The sequence below is a fragment of the Canis aureus genome, chromosome 36 (assembly GCF_053574225.1).
Source record: "Canis aureus isolate CA01 chromosome 36, VMU_Caureus_v.1.0, whole genome shotgun sequence".
In the NCBI taxonomy this organism is placed as follows: Eukaryota; Metazoa; Chordata; class Mammalia; order Carnivora; family Canidae; genus Canis; species Canis aureus.
In genome coordinates this window covers 4,634,657-4,650,150 of record NC_135646.1, presented here as the reverse complement: position 1 = coordinate 4,650,150, position 15,494 = coordinate 4,634,657, and the positions used below count along the sequence as shown (strand labels likewise).

Here is a 15,494-nt window from a genome sequence, read left to right as displayed (position 1 = left end):
AGAGCACTTTTGATAGATAAAAAGCTTTCCTTAATATGCAAAGGAGTAGCTAACTGGACCTTTGAAAGCTATTCTCTCAGCAAAAAACAAAACAAAACAAAACAAAACAAAACAAAACACAACCCACATGTATTATTTAGAAATCCATTTTTAAAATCCAAAGAGCTCTTTCTAATTGCAGTCTCGAAACAATCCTGCAGAACTGTGTGGTTGGGGGGGGGGAGGGGGTGGCCCTTTTGTCTCCCATTCCGAAAAACACGTGCTCTCCTTTTCAGAGTGGAAGCAGGAAGATTTTCAATTGTAGTTTAAACCGAGTGGACCCTTCGGATTTTCCTGGAGCTTGTCAGACTTCTATTTCTGGGAAACTGCATTGTGATAGAGAAAGACAAGGGGTGGGAGGGAGAGAGGAATCAGAATGAGAACATGCAAAGAGAAAACAGATGTCTCAAAGTCACATGCAGGGCCCCTCATTTGCAGGGTTTGGATAAACAGGCCTGAGCGCGGAGAAGCAGCTTTGGACATGAACAGTAAACCTAAAACAAAAGGAACCAGTGGCCCTCGAGCCCCACCATGGGGCTGCTCCACACCTGCCAAGTTAGAGACTTCAGGTGGCAAGTGTAGGTTGCCCTCCCGCTCTGGAGGGGCCTGGCTGTGACCCCCTGGCTCTGAAGGACAGGAACAAAGGCCCCCGTGCGTGCCATCTGATTGCCCACCGTGTTCCTCTGGCCTCCTAGGATTTGCTGGCGGAGGCTGGTCGCCCAGTGGGAGGGGGCTCACTGCTGGGCGGTGTGCCTCCCCCCCAGGACACCTTTCCTGCCTCCCACTGTCGGATGTTACAGCTCCTGTGTCCTATCCCTTCTTCCCTATCTGCTCTCTGCCAAATAACAGAAGCGGGTTCGATGAAACCAGCGGTGTCTCTGGGCGCAGGCCCGTGGTTCTCAGCAGGTGGTCTCGGGACCAGCAGTGGCAGCATCACCCAGGAACTTGTAGAAATGCAAATTCCCGGGCACCTCTCCAGGTCTGCGGAGTCAGAAATTCTGCGGTTGGGGCCCCGCTACCTCATGATTCCACAAGCCCTTCAGCAGATTCGTGCTGAGGTTTGAGAATCGCCTGTTTAGACTTGTGGAGGTGACGTTTGCCTGGGAGCAGAGGAGCAGCTGTGGGCAGAGGTGAATCTCCTAGTGGGGATTTGGGGGCATTACAGAAGTCAGTGGAGTGAAATTTGGGGGAGCATTTGGACCCCTTTTTAGGCATCTGGATGACTCCTTGCTTTGCTCCTGTGCGAGACCTGCCCAGTGGCCGTTTTAACGAAGTTGGCTTTGGATGGGTGATGTTACTGCTCATAGCAGGGTCATAATATCTTTGAGAAGGTGGCCCAAGGAGCAGGGTTGTACAGCTCACCCTGCTGCCGGCACTCCCTTCCTTCTCCAACGTGGTTTGGACACATCCTCTCTTGGGGCTTCTTTGCAGTGAGTCTTTCCTCCCTCATGTGCCCCCAAACACACACACACACACACACGCACACACACACACCAGAGTCAAGGACACAGAGGGCATCCCTGCATGCTTTTTCCTTTCTTCTCTCCTGGGAAATGAGCCCAAGAGAGGCAGGCAGCAGAGTTTCTTTGATGAAAACTGTAAAATATTGCTCACAGAGCTGCTTTCCACATGTTTTGGCTGCAGAATTTCCAATTGCAGATTAAATAGTGCATGTGTCTACTTAAATTAACTCCTCCTTGCTCTCAGTCCTGAGTTGACTATACTGTGTTACTGACCCCCTCCTTACCCCTCCCGCCTTGCTGCCTGGAAGCTGATGCTGATTTAAGAGGACATATTTAGTGTGGTCTTTGGCTGGACCCCACTAGCCCATAGCGATCACTTTCTGACTTTTGGTGGCAAGAGCGAACCTTCTCTCGGGTTGCCTATGCACTCTGGACCCTCTCAGAAGTGTGACTAGAGGGGGCTGACGATGCTCTCTCTGTTCCCCATCCCTCTCCCTGACAGTAAACAACAACATTTAATCCTGACCTTTCTAGACTGATCTATTATGGTAATCAAGGGGCAACCATTAAAAGAGAAGTAGGCTCCTTTTCTCTTGAGTTTGGCTGCCAAGAGGGAGTTAAGAAGAAGCCATGCTGCACTTCTTTTTGGATGACACTGGGGAAAGATTAAGTTATGAAGGACTTTGACTGGTTCTCTACTATGTTATCATTCCCTTTTGGAATTTGTCCTAGCTTTCAATAAAGAACTTCCTAAATGCCTGTTCAACCTGGTATGGACGTTTCTGGGAGGCTGCAGACAGAGTATAACAGGGTAGGGGGCTGCCTCACCCCATCTCCTTGATGACTTCACTGGGGAGAGGGCATCCTTTTTTTTTTTTTTTTAGAGATTGTATTTATTTATTCATGAGAGACACAGAGAGAGAGGCAGAGACACAGGCAGAGGGAGAAGCAGGCTCCCAGCAGGGAGCAGATGCGGAACTTGATCCCAGAGCCCTGGGATCATGCCCTGAGCCAAAGGCAGACGCTCAACCACAGAGCCACCCAGGCGCCCCAGGGGAGGGCATCCTAACTATGGAAGGACCTACATTTAACCCCTCTAATGGTAGCCCACTGAGTCCCTGGGAGGAACTGGAGAAAGATAGCAGGTGAGGAGAATAGCTCCTGGAGGGGAAACCGAAGAGACATGGTCAAAGTGGCCAGGTTTATTGAGATCTCAGTACGTAAGGAAACATTGCATGGGAATCCAGACAGAACCAAAGAACCAGCCAGAGGAAGAGTGGGGTTGGAGATTGAACCTAAAGTCCCAAAGCTGGCTTTGGGGAGCATAAGAGTTTATGAACGTGGCAATGGATGGAAGCATGTTCCATCATTTCAGGGACTTGGCTCCTCCCTGCTTGTCTACTCCTTACATTTCTTTCTCTACTGACCTTCCTCCCAACATCCACTTTGAATAGCTGTGTCTGCCCCTTCAGATCCACCTTTCAGCCCTCCCCACCCGGCTCTCTGCCCTGGGGGGCTGACCCATGTAAAATCAATGACTATTAGAGCTAAAACAGAAACAGTCTGTGAACCTACCAGGCAAATGAATACACACCAGTGATGAATAAATTCAGTGAATAAAACGGGAGTTGCTTTGGTAAAAGGGTTTTTGTTTTTGTTTTTAAAGACTTAGTAAAAAAAAAAAAGTAAAAAAAAAAATAAAGACTTAGTAAGAGGGTGTCAGAACGGTAATGCCAGTTAAGGATCAAGATTAGCAGTCTCTATAGGTCCGAGCCCAATTCACCCAAACAGGCCCCATGGTTCCTTGGTGAGGAAGGTCTGCTGAGGACCGGCCTTCTGGAATCACTCAAGGTGCACAGCGGGTAAACAGTTCCAGCTTGTCGGGACCAGCCACAGCACAAACTCAGTTTTGATATCATTCAAAGCAAAGTGTGCTGCAAGGAGGACACTTTCCCTCTACACCTAAATGGATGTTCCATGGACTCAGGTTTGGTTTTGAGGTAATCGAGGCAAGGCAGGAGCACGGGGCAGGAGGAGGGTGAAGTTGAAGTTGAAGGCTTACTCCCCGGCTACTTTCCTTCTGGGCTGGCCCCAGGGTATGGAGGCCTCTCCTCTGCTCAGCTCCCCTCTCCTGGTCTGACGACAGTAGGCCTCAGGGTGGTCGGCTCTTGGAACATAATCTCTTTATCCAACTTTTCTCAGATTACTCAATTTGAGTGTATCGTCCTTTTCCTGCCAGGACCTCGACAGGTGGGTTGACAGATCCAACCGGCACTGCCTCATTTGTTCCCCCTGCCTTCTTGTTCATGCTTCTTACAGCTTCCCAGCTGGACCCGGCACGTGGTCCATCTCATTGCTGTTCTCTGGCTCAGCTTCAGCTCTCACTGCTAAGGGGTTAAATTTTTTGAGCAAGTGTCAGATGGGCTCAGAGTCTGTTCTTGTATCTGGGCTACATCATACATGCCTGGGTCCTCAGGTACTCTCGGTTGCATCTCCCATGCATGGCTACAGGTGGAGGAAATCACATAGTACGAAGCATGTGGGGGTGGGGTGGGGTGAGGGTGTCCCTTTGATGGGGAGTGGCCATGGCAGACACTGTAGTTGACATCCAACTTTTTATACATTTCTGTCTCTCCTCTCCCTGTGCCCCACCCCTTACTCGTAGGCTCATTGGGGGCCAGGACATGGTCTTGACTGCCCCCGTATCCATGCCAGTGTCTAGCTCAATTCTTTCCTTAGTGAGTCCTTTCAAAGACACGCCCCTCCTCCAAGGGTCCGTGGACTAGTTCAGTTACAAGGGAGGAGGAATGGCTCTGAAAACTGTTTATATCACCGTTTCAATTTTTGAGTTGCCTCAATCATCTTTCCCAGAGTGGGATTCCATTTTTTCCCCACTCAGATTCTTTTCCTGGTCAGCTCTGCAGCAGGGAGCAAGGTGAGCTGACAGGGCGAGTGGGGGCCGGTGAGTTCATCTCCCTTGCTGCCTCCAGGAGAAGTAGCTGACATTTGCTCAGTTCCTACTTAGTTTTAGGTATTTCCCTAATGATTTATATATGTTCTCTCATTTAATATCCTGTAAGACCAAATGACCATTTTTTAGATGGGGAAACTGAGGCCCAAATATATTAAGTTCTTTGCTCAAATTCAGTGGCACAGCCAGGACTTGGACTTTTTTTTTTTTTTTTTTTGAGAGAGAGTGAATCCCAAGCAGATTCCACACCCAATGCAGAGCTAGCCTGATCTCATGACCCTGAGATCATGACCTGAGTTGAAACCAAGGATCGGGTGCTTAACCATCTGAGCCACCCAGGTGCTCCTGGACCACACTGACCCCATCGCTTCCATTCAGGCACATTCACAAGTACCTCTGGTGTGAATGGCAACACCCTCTTGCCAGCTGACTCTACGAACATCATCTGTTACCAGCCACCCCTTTTTCACCCAAACACTGGACGGTTTGGAGCAACCTGAGAGAGGAACCTGTTTCGGGCATTTTTTTCTCTTCCACATACCCTGCAGTACTTAACACATAGTAGGTTCTCATAAGCCCACAATAAATTAAGTTGCAAGGGGAACAATTAGAAGTAGTTCTGATGAGGTAATTTCCTTTCAAGGGGCGCCAGGGTGGAAGGCAAAAGACTATAAAATAATTTAGTTTGGCCCTACTGACATTATTTCTCACTTTTCATCTCTTTGTTTGGACTTTATGGGAGTGGATATTTGATGGCCCCCATAAGTTAGAATCCAATCAAAGTGCTGCAAACCTCAGCCTCTGATACTCTCTCTCCGCAGACTGTAATTTTGAGAATTGCTTTCTTGATTGGCTATTGTGGTTGGGTAAGAAGAGGCTGGTGCTCAGGTGGGGTGGCACAAATGCTTCCGGAATTCCAATGGAGGTGGTCTACTTTGAATATTTGGTACTTATTCATGAGAACTCTTTCACACAGAATTGCACTTCCTGCACAAGTGAAAATATTTATATGATGGTATTCATGCAATTTGGCAAAAAAATTTGCAGCCTGTGATGTTTCCCTTTCCTGTGTGCCCCAGCATCTCAGAGTATTTTCTTTCCTCCCCCAAAATTAATGAAAAAGAAATCAAACTTTTGCAGGCTTCACTTAGTTCCTGACTTTCAATCAGATAAATTTGTGACCTGAATATTTCCCTCTCCTCTTTCAGTATTCATGAAGAATCATTTGCGGCTGGGCTGGTGGATTTAAGTGTTTGTCTAGTTCAGGAAAGACAGATTTATTCCTTGGGAGTTGTGGGTGACTTACAACCTACATATTTCTTGCCCCTCCCCTGCTTTCCCCATCCTTTTTTCTGTCTTTAAATTTAGAGGGAATAATTTTTTTTTTTCTGGTTTGTTGTTAGTACAAAGTTAAGGAGTCTGGGCTTAATATATCGATCTAGCTTCTCCCACAGAGACTTCGGTCTCTGAGTTTTGCAGTGTGGTATGCCTGATTGAAAGTGGTCTGGGCTGAATTTGCTTTAATAGGATGTTACACTCCTCTCCTGGGTCAATTTCTATCCACTTTATCAAGTTACTTATTGATTACAGCTCTTGTCACATGCACATTAGTGTGCCGAGAAACTTAAAGATATGTTTCATTTCTTGCTTGGAGTCGTCTAGGAATGTTGTGGACTCTAGTTCACCAGGGACCCCAGATGCCCTGAGTTTTAAAACGGACTCCATTCTCTCCGAGGCACTGGATCAGAATTCTGAGAATGATGTTAGTTGTCCAGAACAGGAAAACAAAACAGATAAGAAGCCCCCCGCCCCCCCACCCCAGCCTCATTTAGTACTTTCTACTCTGGGAATACTTGGAGGCAATTTCATCCTGAATAAAAGGAATATGAAGAAAGTACTAGAATGGGAATTTAAGAGCAGAGGGAAGGGATAGAATGTATGCAAGTCAAGCTGATGGGTCAAGTCCAAGAGAGGCTGGGCTTGGTATTTTCGTGCCTAAGAAAAAAGTGATTTGGAAAAAGGAAGGAGAATATGCTTTATGTTTCTGTTCCTTGGTCCTGGCCAGCTTTTCAAGATACTTGTTTCCTTTAATTTGCAATCAGATATAGAAAAGTCCATCATGAAACCAGAACTCTAATGAGCTTGATTTCGAAGATTTGGAACCCCTCGGCAGGTCATGGATTACCCCAATTACTGAGATTATTGCTGCCAGGGGAACAAAGGACACTTAGGAACACACTCAGAATGGAAATATATATTCTTCTATTGGATCTCAGCTCTTTTTTTTTTTTTAAAGGATTTTATTTATTTATGAGAGGCACAGAGAGAGAGAGGCAGAGACATAAGCAGGCTCCCCACAAGGAGCCCGATGTGGGACTCGATCACGGGATCATGCCCTGAGCCCAAGGCAGACGCTCAACCGCTGAGCCCCCCAGGCGTCCCTGGATCTCAGCTTTGAATGTGCAAATGGTTACATCTAGGGCTAAGTCCAAATAGATCTATAAAGTTGTCTTCAAGGCCATCCCACCTCCATTTTCTCATGACCCAATTCAAAGTAGTGTATTATGCCACCCAGAGCAAATATAATTTTTTTAACGTTAAATCTTTTTTTTTTTTAAAGATTTTATTTTTTTATTCATGAGAGACACACACACACACAATGAGAGAGAGAGAGAGAGAGAGAGAGAGAGAGGCAGAAGGAGAAGCAGGCAGAGGGAGAAGCAGGCTCCATGCAGAAAGCCTGATGTGGGACTTGATCCTGGGACTCCGGGGTCATGCCTTGGGCCGAAGGCAGGTGCCAAACCCCTGAGCCACCCAGGGAATCTCCAATATAATTTGACACTTATTTATATGAAACTGAGATAGCATTATCTTATATCTTGTTAATATTTTCTTCCATCACAGTGCCCACAACCTAGAAGGTGGGCTTTGTGCCTAGAAGGTGCTTGCAGTAGACCTTGACTGTTATGGGTTACCCAGTGTCTTAACACTTTTCCTTGTTTTTGCAAAACTCAGATAAATGCTAGCCAGCCTTGAAGACAGACAGCAATGATCCCTGTCTCCTGTCTCCATGCCCTCAATCATCCCCTCCCACGTTATATTAGCGTTGGTCTGTGTGGTCAATAGCATACCACAGGAGCGATTGTGTATGATTATAAGACTTGGTCATAAAACACATGATGGATTCTGTTTTGCTTTTCTTTGGATCCCTTGCTCTAGGGGAAGCCAGCTGTCATGTTATAAGAACCCTCAAATAGCCTGATGGAGAATTTGTGGTGAGGAACTGAAGCTTCCTGCTAATAACTAGCTGCCATGTGAGTGAACCACTCTGTAAGTGCATCCTTTAGCCTCTGTCAAGTTTTCGGACCATAGCCCTGGCTAATATCTTATCTGCAATTTCATGAGAGATTCTGAGCCATAACTACCCAACTGCTTCCAGATCCTGATTCTCAGGAACTGTGGAAGATAACCCGTGTTTCTTGTTTTAAGCTGCTAAGTTTGGGGATGATATATTACGCGGCAATAGATAACTAATACACAAAGGGAAGCATGTTCCAGTTAGTTCCCACAATGGAAACCAGACTGAGGGTGGAAATGTCCTCTTTCAGATTCCTGGCAATTAGTGCTTGGGCATGTGATTTCAACTGAACCTATCGGATGCTTATGCTTGGGCTTTGTAACCTGCACTGGGTCAATCAGATGCTTGGTTTAAGACCTTGAATCTGAAGACAGTTATAATAAAGCAGAATCCAGTGTAGAACAAATCCCTTCAGAAGCAGCAATATCAGCAAATGGTGTCTTTTGTCAACAACCATGAGCATAAGCAGTATGCTTTTTGCCTTGGGCCTGGCCAGCTTGGTGGGCCACCTGCAAAGGTCAGTTGTGTGCTGTGTGGCATCTGTGACCCCATCTTTCCTGTGGTGTGATTTTGGGTATCATTCTGCTGGTTTGGTCTCCAAACAGGAGACCTGTTTTCAGAGCTTCACTCTCTAGTCTTACTAGCAACTTCTGCAATGTGAGATTCCATTTAAGTTAAGCAAAATTAGTTTTATATTTTGTGCAACCAGGAACCCTGCCTGGGACAGCACTAGAGTACATTTTCAAAATGATGGTGGTAACTTCTTTTTAAAAAAGTCCATTGCCGTAAGTATTTGCCTAGACAGAGAGCAAGTGACAAGTGGATCTTTGCGTATTAGAAGGCTAATTAGTGAGCATTTTTTTCATATGATCCTATGTTCCGTTAGCAGCTTTGTGGAGATGACAATGCTAGGTATAGTACCTGGCACGAGTTGTTTATGATCTAGACTAGAGACAAACCACCTCCCCTCCCCACCCCCCATAGCGATCTAGTGATGTAGACATAAGAGGTCTCTCTTTGGAGGCTGAGCCACACCACCTGTTGGCTGTGTGATTTAGAAAAAGTTATTTGATATGTCAGAGCCTTGTTTATCTCACTGACAGTATCACAACCCCTATTCCACTGGGTAGCTGTTAGATCACATTAGACAGCATGTGGGAAAAGAGCTTAACCCTTGGGAATATAGGAAGGTCATGATTACATACTTAATGCTCAGGCTCTGGCTCAGGGTTGCATGGCTCTGCTCTGAGCAGTGATCTGTGGGTTCTTGGCCAGTTACTCACCTTTATTTCTGCTCAGTTTCCTTATCTGAAAAATTATTTTCAAGCTTTTTTTTTTCCTTCTGGAAATATAAAAAATAAAGTCACTTATAGACCTCAACATAAAATTAAGAAATAATATTTTATTAGCATGGACTTATTTTATAGATTTGCCTATTATAAATGCAGTTACTGAGAATAATGGGGCTATTCTGATGAATATAAACATTTGAAATCAGGGTTATGGGTAACCTTTGCTACTGAGGCCTAAGTATCACATCGAACTCTGCATATTATATTGGATATGCATCAGTGAGAACGTTGAGTTTCATATCCATAAGTAGTTGCACATGTAATTGTTTTTGATGGTTTATCTGGCAGTCTCAGAAGATTTTTAGCTAAATAGAGAAGGTTTGGTGTGAGGACTGCATGAACATGAGCTTCTCCAAGCGCCAGTTAATGTGCAATGGATTTAAGTGTGCCTTCTGCTGCATTTGGGGAAGCCTGTGGAGCCCCAGGGAAAGCAATGTACCAACTCCCAGAGTAGATGATGCTAAGTTTTCTTGCAGTTCACACATTCATTGGTTCTAAGAATTGACACAGGAGTGATATCTGCATAACACCAGCCATCTTATTAACTTGCAAAAGTAGTACATGAACATATGCTCAGTGTAAACACTTCCAACAACATGGGAGCATATAGAATGAAAAGTAAGAGTTCGCATTCAGCCATCCCCCCTTATGGCCCTGTCCCCCTCCCTTTCCTATATACACATGTAAATCATCTCTCTCAGCAGACTTTCTATGAATACATAGCCCTACTATATCCTCTTAAACTCTAAATGTTTTTAATACAAATATCCACAAGTCACTAACTGTTCCTCTATTTAACCTATATTTCAAATAATCTATGTTTTTCATCATTACAAACAGTGCTGTAGTCATCACCTTACACATATACCTTTCCTGGCCTTTCAGTAGCATAGTTCCTGAGAATTGGAATTGTCTCATCAAAACAAATAGATATCAATAAATACTGTCCAATGGCCCTTTCAAAAGTCGATGCCAGTTTTTATTCCCCAATGATACTTAGTGTTTTAATTTACACTTCTCTGGTTAGCAGTGACACTGTTGAGTATCTTTTCATGCTTATGGGCCACTTCTGTTTGTATTTTGCTGCATTGACTCTATCACTTCCCAATTTTCCATTGGGTCATAATAATTTTTTTTTCCTGTCTAGAATCATGTATCTTTTAGGTAGTATTTGATATCAAAGTATTCCAGAGTACCAACAAATCCAAATGGATTTCTTGGAACTTGTTGCAACAGCAATTAATCCATGTAAGTAAATGCATCTATCCATTTATTCATCTATTCACCAACCATTCAAGAAGTATTAATGTGTATGAGAAGTTCAAAAATACATAAGGCCTGGCCCTTATAGTCAGCATGCCCACAGTTTACTTGGGAGGACAGATAGGTAAGTAATTACAGTTTGTAGTGTAAGTGCTCGAACACAGGTATGTCTGGGGAGACGTAGGAGCTCCAGGTCTACTGGGTTCGGGTTATTCATACGGGGTGTACTGTCTGGAGCGTCATACCCTATTAACTCTGAGATTGAGTGGTGGAGGTAACCAGACACCACCTGTGCTTTTTAAGGAATACATTTTTAGAGAGCTGGAATTTTAAGAGATGTTTGAAAAGCTGGAGAGCAGGGCTTAGGAAAATGAAAGAAAATGGCATCAGAGGAAGCTTTAAGTCTGTATTGCAGAAATTACTTGAGTAAGGGAGTGAGTAGGAAAAATCGGGATGAGTGAAAGGAGATGGCAAATAGGCCTTGGAGTTAAGAATGTCTTAATGTAGATATCCATGCAGTTTGAGGATTTATAGTGTCAAACAAGTCAGGAAAGAGGACTTCATTAACTCCCACTTAAAATTTGCTAATGTGGCTTCTGTGGGAGGAGGCTGAGACCTTGAGGGGAATCAGATCAACTTTCCTTGGAGGCAGTCAAGAGCTAGGCTAAAGCTGTGGGTTTCAGGGTCAGGGAGAAATGCACACACACACACACACACACACACACACACTTACATACTTACGTATTTTGAGGGGAGCCGCCCACATTTGATGTGGTGTAGTGGTAGAAAAGCATTAAAGCTGGGAGTCAAGATAATGGAAATCTTAGCTTAGAGTTCTCTAGAATTTTCTAGCAATTTCTAGAAAGCAGAGCCTGAGACAAAGGTTAAAGTGCTAACATTTTATTTGGGAGGTATAAGCTTAGGGCTCTGAGGAAAAAGCAGAAGTGAGGCAAAGAGGTATGTGAAACACTGGGATGCAATGTGGTCAGCGCTTCCCAGTGAACCTCTATGAAATACAGCAGGTCACTCAGCAGGTGTATTTGCTTGACATGTGGGACTTTGTAGGACTGGAAAGAGAAACTGTACTTAAGGAGAAACCATACCTCATAGTTGTGCCCAGAAGAGATTATCGTTGGGGAGTTTGATGGTTAGCCCCCTTCTTTCTCCCATTTTTTTGTTGGTCATAGTTCACTTCTTGGGCTGCTGATCGTCCTGTACACCTTTATGTTTGGAAGAGGAGCTTTTGTTGTTTGCAGTGAAGACCCCCAGCAGACCCCTGCTGTAATGACCTGCATGGGTCCCCATCTTTGTGGCTTGCCTCTCTCCACACTTGGCTTCAGAGTGTGGCTGCTGCTGCCAATGGTGTTCTTGGAGAATTTACTTAGGTAATTATCAAATCGGTCATTTTCCAGCTACTTTCCTTCTGACCACAGGCTCTACTTGTAGTAACTTCATTTTTAACTCTTTTATAATCAAGTCTCCATCCTGTATCCCAGGTCCATACTTGGTTCTGTGTCCTCATCCCTGCATCGCTTCCCTTATAACCTGGGTGGGATTTAAAAGGAAGTAGATTTGAAATTAATATAATCGTAATTCAACCCCAAACTGGGCCTCATGTGGGCTAGCCTTGGCAGAGAATTGCACTCTAAGGAACACCATCCAGGAACCAAAAGCAATTAAGTTAAATTAAAACTTTACTGGTATCTCTGGGAAGAATGTCAAGGGAAGTAAATATATTTTTAATGTACAGCAAGACTTGTTAAACTTTTCCGTATCTTCCAATCCCCGCCCCACCAAACTCCTCTCTCCTTCACTCCAATTCTAAACCAAGCATTTTCCCATCACTCTGCCTTAGCGAGTCCCTTATTTTCTTCCTCTTCTCCTTTCCTTCTGCCTTGATTGTGTCCATGCCAACTTCTGATACACATATCCCATTTTTGCATTTCCAGTTCTGTCCTTTTTCTTGCCACTGTCCCAGAAACTGAGATTGCAGATAGAATTCTCCTTAAAAATGGTGAAGGAGGGGGACACTAACTAATCATTTTTATTTTCATCATTTGAGAGAGAAGTTACTGAGGAGCAGAGCTGCTCAGCAATGAAATGGATGATACCATTAGGGCAGGGATCTTCCTGTCACGGGGATAATTCAGATGAAGTCTGGAGAATCAGTGCTCAGGGATATTGGGAGATAGTTCTGGTTCTGGGAGATGTTGGGCCAGATGATTTATAAACTCCCACCATGTCCAGGATCTTCGACTTGGATTTGTGTCCCATAAACTCTGCCATAGTGTTAGAGTTGACTCCTGTCAGTTTTTCCCCTCTTTAGAAATCTCTTAGCCAGGGATGGGGAACCTCAAACTCCAAGCTTGCTCTAACTCTTGTGGCTTTAATTTCTTTGAGACAAGTTGTCTGCATCATCTTTTCAGCATCCCAGCCTTTCCTGCTGTAATTAACGAGCTCGATTATGTGCCTTTCAAATGGCTCAGAGTTTTTACTCATGTGTCAACTGTACAGTCAAGCTGTGTCAGGCCTTTGCTGGATGACTGTTTATTTTGCTCTGAGACAGCATATTCCAGGGGACAAGCGGGCATGGTGGATGTTGGGCTTGGTGGGAGGCAGGAGCCAGGGCCTCAGACTTCTCTAGGGAAGGAATGGGGCAGGATGCCTGGCTTGCCAGACCTGCTGTGCTCTAGGGGAGCAGTGTGGTGGGAGAAAGAGGGCACACACTTTGGGGTTGGATGGGCCTAGTCTGAATCAGTTGCTCATCCACAAGGAATGCTAGTCAAGACTTCTTGGGTTGCAAATGGCAGAATTTGAACTAGTTTGTCAAAAATAGAAAGCAGGGTGGTGGTGGTGGTGGTAGAGGTGGTGGTGGGCATGGTGATGATGTGGTACTTACTGGCTTCCAAAGCTGGAAGTGCAGTCACGGCTGTATGTAAGAGCTAGAGGAACTTGTAAAGACTTGCCTCTTAGTGTCTTTCTCTGTTTTGCCATCCTTATCTCCTCCGGTTTCTACCTTGCTTCACTTTCTACCCCAGTGGAAAGAAATCTTTTTTATTGAATATTTTGAACCACGTTCTCAGAGTTGAATTGCGTTGGTCTGGATGGGGTCTTGTGTTTGCCCCTGAATCCGTCTTGGTTGGGGGTGGGGGGATAGAGTACATTATTGGCAGGAAAATGTTTTCCCAGAGGGAAAGTGAGACTTTCTTGTCAATGGGGAGCAAGAGCATATGGATGTTGAACTAACAGGGACAGCCCACATCTACTACGGTACAACCTCGGCAATGATGTCATTGCTCTGAGCCTACTTTCAAGTGTAAAATTCCTACTTTATAGCTATTTTGAAGATTGTAAATGATAAATGCATAGCACCTGTCACAAGGCAGGCCTTCAATAATTAGTAGCGATTCTTGTTGTTGTGTCCAGAGGACCAGTTGGTGAGAAAATTCTACTCAGTGGGGAGATGTGTGTCCGTGCTAGCTGTCAGAGGCACAGGTTAACGAGACTTATTTTCACCATCCCAACCTTTCTCTCCTTCTTTTCCTTCCCTTTTGCTCTTTGACTACTCTTTGTTTTTCTATCTTTCCTCCTCTCTTCCTGTTCCCTCTTTTGCTTTTCTTTTCCTTTCACTGGCCATATGTGTGTGTGTGTGTGTGTGTGTGTGTGTGTGTGTTACAAAAATGTAGTTTTCTTATTTTATGGGACATTAATTTTATTTATTTCAAGTTTGTATTTGTTTATTTATTTATTTTAGAGAAAGAGAGCCAGTGGAGGTGGTAGGGGGAGCAGAGGGAGAGGGACAAGCACACTCCCTACTTCCCTGCTGAGCACAGAGGCACATGTGGGGCATGACCCTGAGGTCGTGACCTGAGCTGAAATCAGGAGTCGGATGCTCAACTGACTGAACCATCCAGGCATCCCTGAATTGAATTTATGTATGTATTTTTTACATCCTGACTTAAAAGAATTGAGGTATCTCATCCAAGTACATGCTACAGAACCATGTAAATCACCAGAGAAATTGTGGAGGGCATAAGTAAAGAGAAACAATGTCATATTAGGGAACAAAACCTATACCTCCACATCTTACAGGATTGCTGGAGGCAGGCTCTATTCACTGAAAATAAAGTTTCGCATTCCCTATTTGTGATTTTAAAATGCAGCAGGTTAAAAAATGTTCTCTTTTCTCCAGAACCAGCTAAGCAATAAAGTCAGCTGAATGGGATTGTCCTGTGTGGTCCTTCATCGTGTCTGTGGGGGTGGCGGCTCTTGATAGTAAAAAGGTTCCGCCCATTTATAGGGACCAGAGAAGGTGTTAGAGACAAAATCAGGATGGGGGGCTGATGCATAGCTGGGCAGGCAAGGGGAGGGAAACAGTGAATCTCTCCTCTGAGGTCCACAGACCTTTGGAGAAGAAAGAGCTCAGTGCCACAGAGACACACAGGTTTCAGGACGAAAGTATAAGTAAAGATGAAATGGAAAATCTGCCTCGTTAAAACCCCCAGCTCCTCAAAGAATTAGACTCCCGCGTTTACCTCTGTTCTGGGGCCGTGTATATATAGCCACCAGGCTAACCTTTTTGAGACTGAGATTGTGGGTGAGAAAGGTGGTCCCATGTCAGTCAATGAACGGTGGCCTTCTGGACAGCTGTGTATAAAACCAAATTAGTGCTTCTTTTTTGCCACTTACGAACATAACTAGGTGTCATTTTTTGTTGCAGGGGCCCCCGGCAGTGCTTGGGAAGATGGGAAGAGGAGGGGGCATGAGGGAGAGAGGAGGACCTCTGCCTTGCTTCATGCATTCAGGGGAAAGGGTCAGAGAATACTGCTGGGGAGGTTGTTGCACTTGAGATGTGGACTGTCCCATGGGGAGAGGGCACGCGTGGACGGGGGATTGGGGGTATTGCTGTAGGGTGGCAAGGGATATGAGCCTGACCCTAGAGACAGGGCCTAAGCTGATGAGAGCACATGAGGATAGATGTCATACACCAGAGACACATTATCCGCTTTAACGTCATCGCAAAGGAGTGAAAGGAGGCCCTCTCCCCC

At 44.9% G+C, this 15,494-nt stretch overlaps 1 long non-coding RNA gene across 2 annotated transcripts in view; it reads left to right on the top strand.

Moving 5' to 3' along the window:
- The window catches only part of LOC144305858 (uncharacterized), a 37,832-nt gene extending 25,983 nt beyond the window's left edge, over positions 1-11,849 (top strand). Inside the window, exons 4-6 of one of the 2 annotated variants that reach the window (XR_013372880.1) lie at positions 7,693-7,803; positions 10,348-10,431; positions 11,634-11,849. This is a non-coding gene — a long non-coding RNA (uncharacterized LOC144305858). The remainder of the gene's footprint in view (positions 1-7,692; positions 7,804-10,347; positions 10,432-11,633) is intronic. The other variant, XR_013372881.1, reaches the window with a different exon arrangement.
- The last annotated feature ends 3,645 nt before the right edge of the window (positions 11,850-15,494 follow it).